This window comes from Pteropus vampyrus, unplaced genomic scaffold, assembly GCF_000151845.1.
Source record: "Pteropus vampyrus isolate Shadow unplaced genomic scaffold, Pvam_2.0 Scaffold71, whole genome shotgun sequence".
NCBI lineage: Eukaryota > Metazoa > Chordata > Mammalia > Chiroptera > Pteropodidae > Pteropus > Pteropus vampyrus.
The window spans coordinates 5,237,785-5,252,719 of record NW_011888852.1 but is presented as its reverse complement, the minus strand read 5'-3'; the positions used below and the strand labels follow the sequence as shown (position 1 = coordinate 5,252,719).

The 14,935-nt window shown below is 36.1% G+C and overlaps 1 pseudogene; it reads right to left on the bottom strand.

Moving 5' to 3' along the window:
• LOC105293316 overlaps positions 1-14,935 on the bottom strand; it is a 37,911-nt pseudogene that overhangs the window by 1,165 nt on the left and 21,811 nt on the right.

The following is a 14,935-nucleotide window of genomic DNA, read 5'->3' as shown; positions in this document are numbered from 1 at the left end:
AGAAGCTTGGGTAGTGAACACACCATGAAGTATACATGATGTATTATTGAACTGTACACTTGAAACCTATATAATTTTATTAACCAATGTCATCCCAATAATTTTAATTTTAAAAAAGAACATATATAAAATACAGGATAGGATTGAAGAATTGAGATGAGCAAAAGAATAGAAAGAGAAGGGGAAAAGAATAAATTATAAATACAAAGCATAAAATATAGTGAGGAAGCAGAAAAATAGATTTTTAAAAAGTGTGAAAGTATAATATAAAATAAAAGTTTGAATGCTTTGCATTAATCAATAATAACAATGAGCTGAGATCCTGAAGAGAATTATTTCTTTAAAAGGGAAAGAGTAAGAGAGATGCTCGGACCACCATAAGAAAACATGGAGTTCCTTGTTTTAAGGATATATGAGGTCTAGAACTACAACTGTTAACTGGTAAGCAATCAGGAACTGATAAATCTCTAGAAACCAATTGCTGTCTCTATCTCTCGGGTTATCTCTTCTCTGGCTTTCAGTTTACTGAGTTCTTTCCCACTAGATTACTGGCTTATCCATTTCTTCATTGTATTCTTTTTACTACTTCATAGTTTCAGCTTTTCCATCATCACTATAGTTTTGAAACGATGGAATATTGCATAAACTCTATATCTCTTTTCTCCATGTATTCCTAACTCTACTTCCTAGCTTTTCCATATGCATCCTTCCAACTACTGTCTCATGCCCTCACATTTCCTACTTCAAACACAGCCATACTTAGTTTAGCATTAGAAATAATATTCCTAGAAACCAAATAAGCACTGCTTTGCTCCTATGAGGACTCATTTGTATCTACAAACATACTATTTAACATTCATTAGATGACATTTACAATCTCCTTGTTCTTTAGAATTATTCTAATGATTGCTTTAGTATAGAGAGATTTCAGGCACTTGGAGTCACACAGTAAGAATGGCTGCCTTGACTTGCACTTTAAATTGGGCCCATGATTGAGACAGTTGGTTGCAAATGCATTGAATTTATAGACTAATTTGGAAAGAGTTGATATCTTTAGTCTTACGATTCTCTGTATATGTGTAGACATATATACAGACATGTAGATGATAGACAGATAGATGACAAATAGAAGATAGGTGACAGATAGATAGATAGATAATAAATGATAGATGATTGATAGATGATGCATACATACATACATACATACATACATACATACATACATGCAGTGATAGATATAGATAGATAGAAAGATTATGTAAGGGATGTCAGAATTATGGTGAAGTGAGGGACATCCCCAGATTTCTCCCCTTGAAACAAAAATAAGCTGAACGTCTAACTCAATAAAAAACACCCAAACTGCACGCCAGCACGTCAGAGCGTAGAATCTGCACATAAGAACTACTACACGTCAGATGGCTGGGAGTCAAATGGTAGACTGGGAGACACAAAGAAGCTATCTCTGGTAGCTGGAGCTCCATGCAGGAGGAGGGAAAGGAAAGAAGGTGCAGAGGGTTCCATGAACAATCCTGTCTGGGAGAGCTGCGAGCTCCACACAGCAGCAGTGCCCAGGGATCAGGGCAGAGAGCAGAGAAGTGGGGACAGCAGAGAAGCAGGGATGGCAGAGAAACAACAGTTGATAATTACTAGCAGAGGTTGCAAAACATAAGGCTGAGCTGCAGCCCCCAACTCCCAACCCAGAGGGCCTATCCCCCCATATTCTCCAAGACCAAACACTGAGGAGCCCCAAGGTAATCTGAGCAAATACTATCGTAGTAGGAGACCTAAATACCCCACTGTCAGATATAGACAGAGCATTCAAACAGAAAATCAATAAGGAAATAACATCCTTAAATGACACATTAGATGAAATGGACATAATTGACATTTACAGAGCCTTCCATCCTAAAACAGCTGCTTATATATTCTTGTATAGTGCACATGGAACATTCTCAAGGTTGGACCACATACGGGGACACAGAGATAGCCTCAACAAACATAAGAGTTGAAATCATACCAACCATATTCTCTGATCATAATACTTTAAAACTAGAGATCAACTGCAAAAAGGAATCAGGAAGAACCACAAAAGCATGGAGAGTAAACAACATGCTACTAAGAATAACTGGGTCAGAGAAGATATAAAAACAGAAATCAAGAGATACAAAGAAACTAATGATAATGACAGTACAATATATCAAAACTATTGGAAAACAGCAAAGGGGGTAATAAGAGAAAAGATCATATCATTACAAGCCTATCTCCAAAAATAAAAATGAGCCCAAATAAATAATCTAGCACTTCATCTTAAAAAATAAACAAACAAACAAACAAACTAGAAGAGGAAAATCAAATGAAGCCTAAAATCAGCAGAAGGAAAGAAAGAATCAAAATTAGAGCAGGATTAAATGAAATTGAAAACAATAATAACAAAAAAAAAATAGAAAAAATAAATGTAACAAAGAGCTGCTTCATTGAGAAGGTTAAAAACATTGAGAAAGCCCTGCTAGACTCACTAAAGAAAAAAGAGAAAAGACACAAATAAGCAAAATCAGGGGTGAAAAAGTAAAAATGACAACGGATACCCCAGAAATCCAAAGGATCATACAAGAATACTATGAAAAAGTGTAAAACACCAAATTTAATAACCTAGAACAAATGGACAAGTGCTAAGAAAGATACAACCTTCTTGACTGAATCAAGAAGAACTGGAAAATCTAAATAGACTGATCAGCAGTATGGAAATTGAAACAATCATCAAAAACCTACCAAAAAGTCACAGTCCATGACCAGATGGCTTCACCAGTGAGTTCTACCAACATTCAAAGATTATTTAATACCTACTCTTCTCAAACTCTTCCAAAATACCGAAGAGGAGGCAATACTTCCCAACTCATTTTATGAGACCAATATTACCCAAATACTAAACCTGGTAAAGATAATGAAAAAAAAAAAAAAAACTACAGACCAATATCTCTCATGAACACAGATGCAAAAATCCTAAATAAGATACTACCGAACTGAATACAGCAACACACTAAAAAAATTATATACCATGATCAAGTGGGCTTCATCCAAAGGTCACAGGAATGGTTCCACAAGTGCAAATTGATTCATGTGATACACCACATAAACAAATTAAAACATAATAATCTTATGATCATATTGATAGATGCAGAAAAAGTCTTGACAAGATACAGCTTCTATTTATGATAAAAACACTTAACAAAATAGGTATAGAAGGAAAGTACTTTAATTTAATAAAGGCCATATATGACAACCCCTCAGCCAATATTATACTAAATGGTGAAAAACTAAAAACCTTCCCTCTAAGTTCAAGATCAAGACAAGGCTGGTCACTATCACCACTATTATTCAATATATACATTGGAGGTCCTAGCAACTGCAATCAGGCAAGAGAAAGATATAAAGGGCATCCAAATAGGAGACAAAGAAGTCAAATTGTCATTATTTGTAGATGACATGATTATCTATATAGAAAACCCTAAAGACTCCACAAGAACACTACTAGAAACAATAAGCAAATACAGTAAAGTTTCTAGATACAAAATCAATGTTCAAAAATCCATAGCATTCTTATATTCTAATAATAAAGTGTCAGAAAAAGAAGTGGAAAAAATAATTATTTTGCAATTACAGCAAAAAGAATAAAATACCTAGGAATAAATCTAACAAAACGTTAGAAGGGCCTATATAATGAAAACTACAAGACCCTATCAAAAGAAATTGAATAAGATACACAGAAATGGAAAGATATTCCATGTTCTTGGATTGGAAGAATCAACATAGTTAAAATGACCATATTACCTAAAGCATTATACAGATTTAATGCAATCCCCATCAAAATCCCATCGGCATTTTTTAAAGAAATAGAACAAAAATCATCAGATTTGTAAGGAAGAACAAAAGACCCCAAATTGCCAAAGCCACTCTGAGAATAAAGAAAGAGGCCGGAGGTATCACACTGCCCAACTTCAAATTATACTGCAAAGTGACAGTAATCAAAACGACATGGTATTGACAGAAAAATAGACACACTGACCAGTGGAACAGAATCGAGAGTCCAGAAGTAAACCCATATTTATATGGGCAAATAATTTTCAACAAAAAGCCAAAAACATACAATGGAGAAAGGAAAGTCTCTTCAGTAAATGGTGCTGGAAAAACTGGAAAGCCACCTGCAAAAGAATGAAACTAGATTGTTGTCTATCACCACACACCAAAATTAACTCAAAATGGATTAAGGACCTGAAACAACAAAATACATAGAAGAAAACACAGGAACTAAACTCAAGGACCTTGGACTTAAAGAGGATTTTATGAATTTGACCTCAAAGACAAGGGAAGTAAAAGCAAAAATAAATGAGTGGGACTACATCAAATTAAAAAGCTTCCGCTCAGCAAAAGAAATCATCAACAAAGTAAAGAGACAACCATCCTAATGGGAAAATATATTTGCAAGCAACACCTCCGATAAGAGCCTAATATTCAAAATCTACAAAGAACTCTATAACTCAACAATAACAGAAAAAACAAATGATCCTATCAAAAAATTGGCAGAGGATCTGAACAGACCCTTCTCCCTAGAGGACATACAAATGGCCAACAAATATTTGAAAAAATGCTCAACATCACTAGCTATTAGGGAAATGAAAATCAATACCACAATGAGATACCATTTCACACCTGATAGAATGGCTATCATCAATAGGACAAGTAATAACCAGTGTAGGAGAGGTTGTGGTGAAAAATGAACCCTCATACACTGCTGGTTAGAATGTAAATTGCATTATACTGAGTTAATGCAATCTCCATCAAAATCCCACTGGCATTTTTTAAAGAAATAGAACAAAAATTCATCAGATTTGTATGGAAGTACAAAAGTCATCAGATTTTATGGAAGTACAAATTGCTAAAGCCATCCTGAGAAAAAAGAAAACTCTGCCTGATTTCAAATTATACTACAAAGCAGCAATAATCAAAATGGCATGGTATTCACAGAAAAACAGACACATGGACCAGTGGAATAGAATTGAGAGTCCAAAATAAATCCATGTTTATCTTGGCAAATAATTTTCAACAGAAAAAGCCAAAAACATACAGTGGAGAAAGAATAACTTCTTCAATGGTGCTGCAAAAACTGCAAAGCTATCTGTAAAAGAATGAAACTAGACTGTTGTCTATCACCAACAAACCAAAATTAACTCAAAATGGATTAAGGACTTGAATATTAGACATGAAACAATAAAATGCATAGAAGAAAATATAAGAATGAAACTCAAGGACCTTGGACTTAAAGAAGATTTTATTTGACCTCAAGGGAAAGGGAAGTAAAAGCAAAACTAAATGAATGGGACTACATCAAACTAAAAACGTCTGCACAGCAAAAGAAACTGTCAACAAAGTAAAGAGACAACCATCTGAAAGGGAAAATACATTTGCAAGCAACACCTCTGATAAAGGCCTAATATCCAAAATATACAAAGAATTCATATGACTCAATAACAACAACAACAACAACAACAACAAAAAACAATCCAATCAAAAATGAGCAGAGGACATGAGCAGACACTTCTCTCATTAAGACATACAAATGGTCAACAAATATATGAAAAGGTGCTCATCATCGCTAACTATAAGAAAATACAAATCAAAACCACAGTGAGATACCCTCTCATACCTGTTTGAATAGCTATTATCAATAGGACAAATAATAACAAATGTTAGAGAAGACGTGGAGTCAAGGAATGTTCATACATTGCTGGTAGGACTCCAAATTTCTATAGCCACTATGGAAAACATTATAGAGTTTCCTCAAAAAAACTAAGAATTGATCTACCATATTATCCAGCAATCCATCTACTGGGAATTTATCCCAAAGACTTGAAAATTCATATCCGAAAAGATATTTGCACACCATTGTTCATAGCAGTGTTATTCACGGTGGCCAGGACATGGAAGCAACTAAAGTGTCCTACAATAGATGATTGGATAAATGGAATATTACTCAGCAATGGAATATTACTCAGACATAAGAAGAGATGAAATACTGCCATTTGCAGTATGGATGAACCTCGAGATAATCATGCTAAGCAAAATAAGCCAGACAGAAAATGTTGAAAATCACATGATATTACTTATATGTGGGACATAAATCTAAAAGCAACAAATGAACAGGACAAACAAACAGAAACTCATGGACATGGACAATAGACTAGTAGTTATCAGAGGGTAGAGGAGGAGGATGGAGAAGGTTGGTAGATGCAATAAAAGGGTTCAAATATGTGATGACCCAAAGAAATCTAAATATGGGAGGGGAACACACAATGCAATATATATATATGCCTTACTGTTAAATTGTACACCTGAAACTTACTGGATTTCATTAATCAATGTCACCAAAAATATAAAAAATAAATTTAAAAATGATAGATAGATAGATAGATAGATAGATAGATAGATAGATAGATAGATAGATAGATGATAGATATGCATATATCTTCATTTATTTAGATATTTTCTGAGTCATTCAATGGAATTTGAAGATTTTTCTCCTGTTCATTCATTATTATGTTAAGTCCTCTATAATGTAAAGTTGTTTTCCTTTTGCAAATGACATAGTCTGTATTTTTGCTAGTATAGAAAGAACATTGATTTTTATAATTATGAATTCTTATTTTGGGAGGTTCTTTTTCATTTTGATTGTAGTCTTCATGATGGTTCTTTTTTATATTATTATTCATCTTTGAATGTGGTCAGTCGTTTAGCGAAAAAAAATAATAGAGAGGCTTTGATTTGAGTTTTTTACTAACCACATGCTATTTCTTTAGCCTTAATTTTTGACATTAAAAATGTTGATGTGACTCATAGGACTGTCATCAAGTCCTAACTCTTTGTGTTGTAATCCATGTTTTCCTGCTTCCCCACCCTTTCTTTCCTCATTTGCCCTCTAGAAAACAACATTGTAGATAATTAAAACATCACGTCATTGAACTTCCAGGCAGAATGGTAGCCTAGACAGATACAGACATTTTTCCTCCCCGTATCAACTCTGACAACTAGAAATACCGTGTCAATTGTTTTAATTCAAACGACATATATCCTTTTTCAGTATAGTATTCTTTTACATCATAAGTGTGATATCATCTAACAATGATTGGTCATTGATCATGATGTGCATATAGTACTTAGTGCATTGAAGAGCTAGCCGCAAAGTTTGCACTTTATGTAACTCATGTTAATATGTCTTGGTAACTGAAATTTAAACTGTGTTATTGGAGCACTAGTATTATTTAACTGAACTGTGGAAACTGAAATTCATGCATATTAGAATCATGTAAAGCAAGGACTGCAAAACCATTCTAACATGCCCAGCTCTCTGAGCCTTTGATTCCTCCTCCAAAGCAGTTCCAGCATCTCCACCATTCAAGCAAAAGGTTATAACTGACTCCTGGTGTCCTTGTCCCATGTTAAATACTGAGTCATATGAGAGTACTCATAACTCCCTTATCCAGACTTATTTTGTAACTGATGGTGCAGCACTCTCAAGATTGATTTCTAGACACACTTTCCTGGTTCCTGACAATACATTTTAGCCAGGTCCTACAACTCACCTGGTCAATAGTCCCTTTCCTGACAAATCAGAGACAGCACTTCTCTAGTTGGATTATGCTGAGGTCGAGCCTAGTTATTGGCCTTGATACCATAGTTAGAGTAAATCTTAGGGTAAATATACTTGCAAGCATATTATCTTACAAAACATCTGCCTCAGGCGAGGACTCTGGATGATGTTCAGGAAAGGCGGGATTGGGAATGGAGTTGACTGCTATCATCTAATAAGAGGAGTTAGCAACTTCTGCAAGCGCAGAAATTCATAGAGATATTGGAGAAATTCAGTGGGTTACTTCTGCAAGTTTAAAAGTTCATAGAAATATTACATTTCAAGATTCTTGAGTCAATCCATTCCAAAGATTAGGGTCCCACTCTTTCAAGGTTCCTGATTTTAGAAAGAGACTTGCCAAGTTGATACAATTCTTTGTAATTTTACTACTCTCACAATCAGATCCTGGACCTAATTTTCAACACATTCTGTCCTCCAGTTTTAGAAAATGAGAGCTTCCTTAAATATTGCCAAAGAGATTTTCTGGCTTTCACACAATTCCCATGGTTCATGACTGGCTAGATTGAGTGTGTGGTTTTCTTTCTTTAGCACATTCATGTCATTTAATAGCAAGTGATCAAATTCACGGTTCTTATAATTACCAATGCTACCATCTCTCAAATTCCAGAGATATTGCATAAAATGGTGCATGACCCTTTACTTCATCCCATCCTAATTCAACACAGTAAGAGTCCTAGTGAGTGCAATACTATAACATGCCAGAACTTATCACCAACTACTTACCACTAGCAATGGAGTCTTTGCTGTAATATGGATATCAAGTAATTCTAGAATTTAGCTTGAAGACCTGCTTTCTAGAATAACTTTGAGTATCAACTGCTTTAGTTTAGGATTCCCCACCCCCAAAGCAGACCTAGAGAAAATAATCAAATGCGAACATTTATTTGTGACTTGCAGTAAACAATGGAAGGGAAGGAAGATGTGAGATTGGAAAAAGATGACACTCAATGAAGGGTACATTATGAAACTAAGTATTACAGTGGGTAACTAGAGTTTAATCCCTTTGAGAATATCTGGGAAATGATGTAAAAGGCATGCTTCAGAATTATCCTGAAGAATTATCTGGGCCAAAGAAGCTGCAATATTCAATTTTTCTGTCATTGGTTGAGAACAACTCCCAAGACTTGTTAATTCTTCAGCATGTTCAACTTGTCAGGCTCACAAGGAAAAAAGCTTTCTGCAGTATGGAGAACCCTCATCCATTATTGATAGTTGAAGTCAGCCAGAAAACAGAGTACTGGAAAGGCCTCAGGAATTTGGACAAAGCAATACAGCATCTGCTATACCAGATATCTCTGATCCTCAGAAAAAAAATTATATATCTTGAACCTTGGTGCTGAGTGGAATTGGAAAATAGTCTCCCCATAATTTGCGATATAGAAAATTTCCTGGATTACCAGATCACCAAAGAAGGAGGAGCATTAGGCTAGTATTGTGGCCTGAATTGTATTCCCCCCAAATTGTATGCTGAAGCTATAACCCCCAGTTCCTCAGAATGTGTCCACATTTGGAAGTAGGGCCTTTAAAGCAGTGATTAACTTAAATGAAGCTCTTGGGATGTGCTCTAATTTGATCTGTGTTGTGCTGTGTCCTCATGAGAAGAGGAGATTTGGACACACAGAAAGAGATGCTAGAGGAACGACATGAGGACACAGTGAGAAGGCAGCCATCTGCAAACCAAGGAAAAAAGCCTCAAAAACAACCAAATCTGTTAAAATGTTGATCTTTGACTTCTTATCTCCAGAACTATGAGAAAAATACATTTATATTGTTTAAGGAGCCTAATTTGTGGTACTTTGTTTTGGCAGCCCTAGTAAACTGGGATGCTTTTGTGATCCAGGAACATCATCCTTGTAAATGCAGAACCACAGGAAAAGAACCCATCAGGCAACTTATCCTGATCAAGCAATTCTTCCACAAGTACAGTACAGAGCTTGTCCTGGAGCTCCCTGCCCTGCCAGACTCTCAGGACCATAGAACTTATAAATTTCACTATGCTTTCCTTTAACAATACAGAAGTCCATCTTCAAAAATGGAAGTCAGTAGAAATTACACCACAGATAATCTTGGTCATTTAAGTATGCCTGATTCTCTGCTACCACCTGAACAGGACACAGATGGCCCAGATTCTGGTCCTCCACTGCATCTGTCAGTCAGAGGTCAGATGCTGCAGATGCCAGGGGAAAACTCTTGAAAAGAGGACCACCTTTCATGCTTGGAAAGCTATTAAAGACCTTCCCAAGAACCCTCTCCACCAAGTGATTTCCCTACCCCAGCACACTCTCAAGAAATGTCTGGCCACAAGAAATGTCTCTATCGTGAACTGTATTTTGTTTTCCATACTACAACCTAAAATAGAAGTGAGTCACCTTTAGAGTTAATCCAGCCTACAGATAAGATCCAGGATGACAGGAAAACATTATTTTCTGTCTCATGGAAGTAATTTTGCTTTTTTGTCTTTTGGTTTTATTGCTACTACTTAAGTGAATATGTATTGGCTCAAATGGAAACTTGATAGAATTATAATTCTTAAGATAGTGATTATTATAATGTGAATCTTATTTCATTTTTTTGTGTTGTAAATAGTATAATTATAGTAGATCTGTGTTTTTTATTGAGTCCGATAAAATAAGTCAAGCACACAAAATTTTTGTCTTCTAAAATAATTTTTAATTTTTTCTCTTTTAATTTTATTGCTATTAGTTAAATGACTATATAATGGCTCTAATAAAAACTTACTAGATTCATAATTTTTAAGATAGTGTTTTATAAGTGTACATTATATAAATTTAAATCTTATTAATAATTGTTTCCATGTTTTGAGTTTAATTGGAATCCAATTCCAACTGTTTATCTTTAAGGTTTACATAATGTTACTTATTTTATTGTTGCTATTTAACAAGTCTTCTTATTAATCCAGAAACACATTTAGTTTCAGTGCTATAGTCAAGTAATTATAAAACTGTTCGAATAGGGACTCTACGCAAAATGGCATAGAAGGTAAAGGTTGTGCATGCCTCCTTTAGAGACCACACCAAAATTACAACAGAACTACAGAGCAACCAGCATGCAGAGTCATCTGAGGTTGTACAGAAGCCCTGTAACTAGTGACAAAAATACCAGGTCACCTCAAAATGGTAGGAGGGACAGAGACATGAAATAATTGGATCCCACATCCACGTGTGGCAATCAGGAGTCTGGAGGGCTATTTTGGCTGCAGAGCCCCCTCTGCCACCTGAGGAGTAAAGAGTCCTGGCCACACACTAGGCACCCCAGCCCAAGGTTCCAGTGCTGAGAAGAGAAGTCTCCACAACCTCTGCCTGTGAAAACAAGCGGAGGTTGCAGCTGAGTGAAAGAGAGGGCTGTGGGACCGGAGACATTCCTCTTAAAGGGCCCACACCGGCCTGTCTCGCTGATGGACTCACTCGCTCTGAGCTCCAGGGCTGGAGCAGCTGCTGAAGGGGCACCAGGTACATAGCGGGAGGTGCTGAGGTATCGGGCTTCAGGGCAAGGACTGAAGGGTGGCTTTCTCCAAGACAGAAGTGCTGGCAGTATCCATTATTTCTCTGTTGAGCCCTCCCCACTCCTGGCTTGCAGACGCAGGCGCCACTGTATCACTGCAGATGCCGGAGAGTTGCCATCAACCTAGATAACACAGGTCACTTTACCCATGAGATTCCCTGAGACTCTGCCTCTCCCAATTTGTGGGCCCTTCCAAGTCACTTCCAGTGATGTATTCCATAAAAACAGGCTGTCTTACCTGCTGTAGACTTTCGTAAAATCAAAGGCTCACAAAACCCAAAGAAGCAGCATCTGGCCTTGGCGTGTCCTGTACCTCTTGCTGAGCAACTCCAAGCCCCACACTACTGGTAGCCAACCTCTAGTTTCTGACTTGGCCCATCGAAGCACCTATAAGCCCAGTACAGGTAGCACCCATATGTGGATTGCTTGGTGACTCTTACCAGCTGGCCCCAGGTTCACAGGCTGTGGTTGAACTTGGCCTGCAGCTGGGCCGCTCCTAGATCTGTGCCAAGGGGTCCCACAGCACACCTACTACAAAAAGCCACTCTACTAAGACTGGGAGACATAGGAGCCCTACCTAATACATAGAAACAAACACAGGGAGATAGCCAAAATAGAGAGACAAAGAAACGTGTCCCACATGAAAAAAAACAGAACAAAGTTCCAGAAAAAAAACTAAACAAAATGGAGAGAAGCAATCTACTAGAGGTAGAGTTCAAGGATGCTCAAGAAACTTAGGGAGACGGTAGATGAACTCAGTGAGAATTTTACAAAGAGATAGGAAACATAAAAATGGAGATGGAAAACAATAGGAAGCCAGCTAGAAATGAAGAATATAATATCTGAGATAAAGAGTACATTAGAGAGAATCAACAAAGTGGACCAAATGGAGGATCAAATCAGTGACAAAGAGGACAGAGTAGCAGAGGACACCCAATCAGAACAGCAACAAGAAAAAAGAACCCCCAAAAAATGAAGATAGTTTAAGAAGCCTCTGGAACAACATCAAGTGTAATGACATTTGCATCATAGGGGTACTAGAAGAGGAAGAGAGAGAGCAAGGAATTGAAAACCTATTTGAAGAAATAATGACAGAAAACTTGCCTAACCTGGTGAGGGAAATAGACATACAACCCTAGGAAGTTTAGAGAGTCCCAAACAAGATGAACCCAAAGACACACACACCAAGACACATCATAATTAAAACACCAAAGTTTCAATTCAAAGAGAGACTCTTAAAAGCAGCAAGAGAAAAGCAATTGCTACTTACAAGAGAACTCCCATAAGACTGTCAATTTCTCAAGAGAAACTTTACAGGCCAGAAGGGCTTGGCACAAAATAATCAAAGTGATTAAAACTCAAGAACTACAACCATGATTACTTTATCCAGCAAAGCTATCATTTAGAATCAAAGGAGAGATAAAGACCTTCCCAAACAAGAAAAAGCTAATGGAGTTCATCACCACCAAGCCAGTATTATAGAAAATGTTGGAAGGACTTCTTTAAGAAGAAAAAAATATGTATCAAAAATCAAAATAAAGAATGGCAATAACTACATATCTATCAAGCACTTTAAATGAAAAAAAATTAAATGCTCCAATCAAAAGATAGGACAGCTGAACTGATAAGGAAACAAGACCCTTACTTATCCTGCCTACAAGAGACTCACACAGACTAAAAGTAATGGGATGGAAAATGATATTTCATAATGGACCTGGAGGGTATTGTGCTGAGTGGAGTAAGTCAGATAAAGGAAGATAAATGTCATATGATTACATGTATATGTGGAATCTAAAGAACAAAATAAACAAACAAACAAAACAACAGAAACAAATTCATAGATACAAAGAACGTTTTGAGGGTTACCAGATGGAAGCGGGTGGAAAGATCAGTGAAAAAGGGAGACGGGATTAAAAAGTACAAATTGGTATTTATAGAATAGTCATGAAGATAAAAAGTTTAGCATAAGGAATATAGCCAATAATATTGTAATAACTATGTACAGTGTGAGAGAGGCACTAGATTTATTGGGGTAATCACTTTGTGAATTATATAGATGTCTAATCACCGTTGTACACCTGAAACTAATATAATATTGTATGCCAACTATAACTGAAAAACAAAAAGAAATTATTAAAAAACTTCAAATCGAAGCTGAGTAGAATTATAATTCTTAGGATATTGTTTTGTAACAATAAAAGATGTAAGTATTGCTTATTTAACAGTGAATTTTGTGAGTCAGTTGTTCTATTTTCTTCTATTTTACATAGTGGATGTACAGTATTTTGGTTTTTGGAGGTTGTATTAGTTTCCTGTAGCTGATGTTTTTAATTACCACAAACTAAAACAACAGATTTATTCTAGAGGTCAGAAGGCCAAAATCAAAGCTCAACAGAGTCACACTCCATTTGGAGGCTCTAGAAAATAATGTTTCTTTGCCTCTTTTACCTTCTGGTGGCAGCCAGCCTCCCCTGGCTTCCTTGACTGATGGCCACATCTCTCCATTCTCTGCCTCTGTCTTCACATTGCCTTATCCTTTGTGTGACTTCTTCCCTGGGTGTCTATATTTCATATGATTTAGAACCCATCCAGGTAATTCAGGATTATCTCCTCATCTCAAGACCCTTAAAACAATATCTCTTTTCCCAGAAGAGATAACATCCACAGGTTCCAGGACATCAGACCCAGACATATTCTTTGTGGGAACGACCATTCAATCTACTACAGTATTTTACAAGTCCCCCATAATGTGAACTGTAGTGAGAGTTTTACATGAATAGTCTAGAAAGCAGAGACATTTGAAACTCAAAGTCTATTTCTGTATACTAAAGGTTGTATTTATTCTAGTTGTTAGACTAATATGTTTACCTTAAAAATGATAACTATTCTTTTAAAAAAATAACAGACAAATATTTGTGAAATGAAAATATAGTGAAATTAGAATTCAAAGTATATTTATTTTTTAAATGTGTGCATGTGTTAAAAACTGGAAAGATACACAGTAAAATGTAGTAGACAGTAATACTGGAAGGAGAGTGGGAACTGGAAGGTGGTGGAGGATGAAGGGGGAATTTTATATTCTTTCCTTCTACACATTTTCATTAAAATGCACACATTATAAAAAATAAACATACATAATAAAAACATAAAGAGAGAGAAATTCAGAATGGCAGAGGGAAACTAAGTATAGGAAGTTTAAAGTTGGTTCAGAAACCACTCTCCAAACTACAAATACCCCAGAACGTCTTTATCTATGTAGCCGAGCACGCTTCCCCCTGCTAGAGGCAGAACTTCAAAGCAGTAAAGCCCATACAGATAGAGAGGGCCGGAAAGAGAGTTTAATTTGGAATCCAGTTCAAAATATTTATCTTTAAGGCCTAGAATAACATACTTTGTGAAAATCAGAATGTAACCCATAGTTTTAACACAAGTTGTAAAGTAGGTGAAGTTCATCAGTTTAAAATTTTTCTCTAAAAACATGACATTTCTTTATTGACCATTATAATTAACTTGTTTGTTGAGAAAATTCCCCATGTATATTCCCAAAAATCTGATTTATGAAAGTTAAATTGTAAACTAGACCTTTATCATGTAAAAGCTTGTAATGGATTCTTTTTGGAAGAGTAACTGTGAAAAGAAATGTTTGCTCAGAGCACAAGTTGGAAAAACATATATAACCTGTCTATATCTTATATGGACATCAAGAACTTC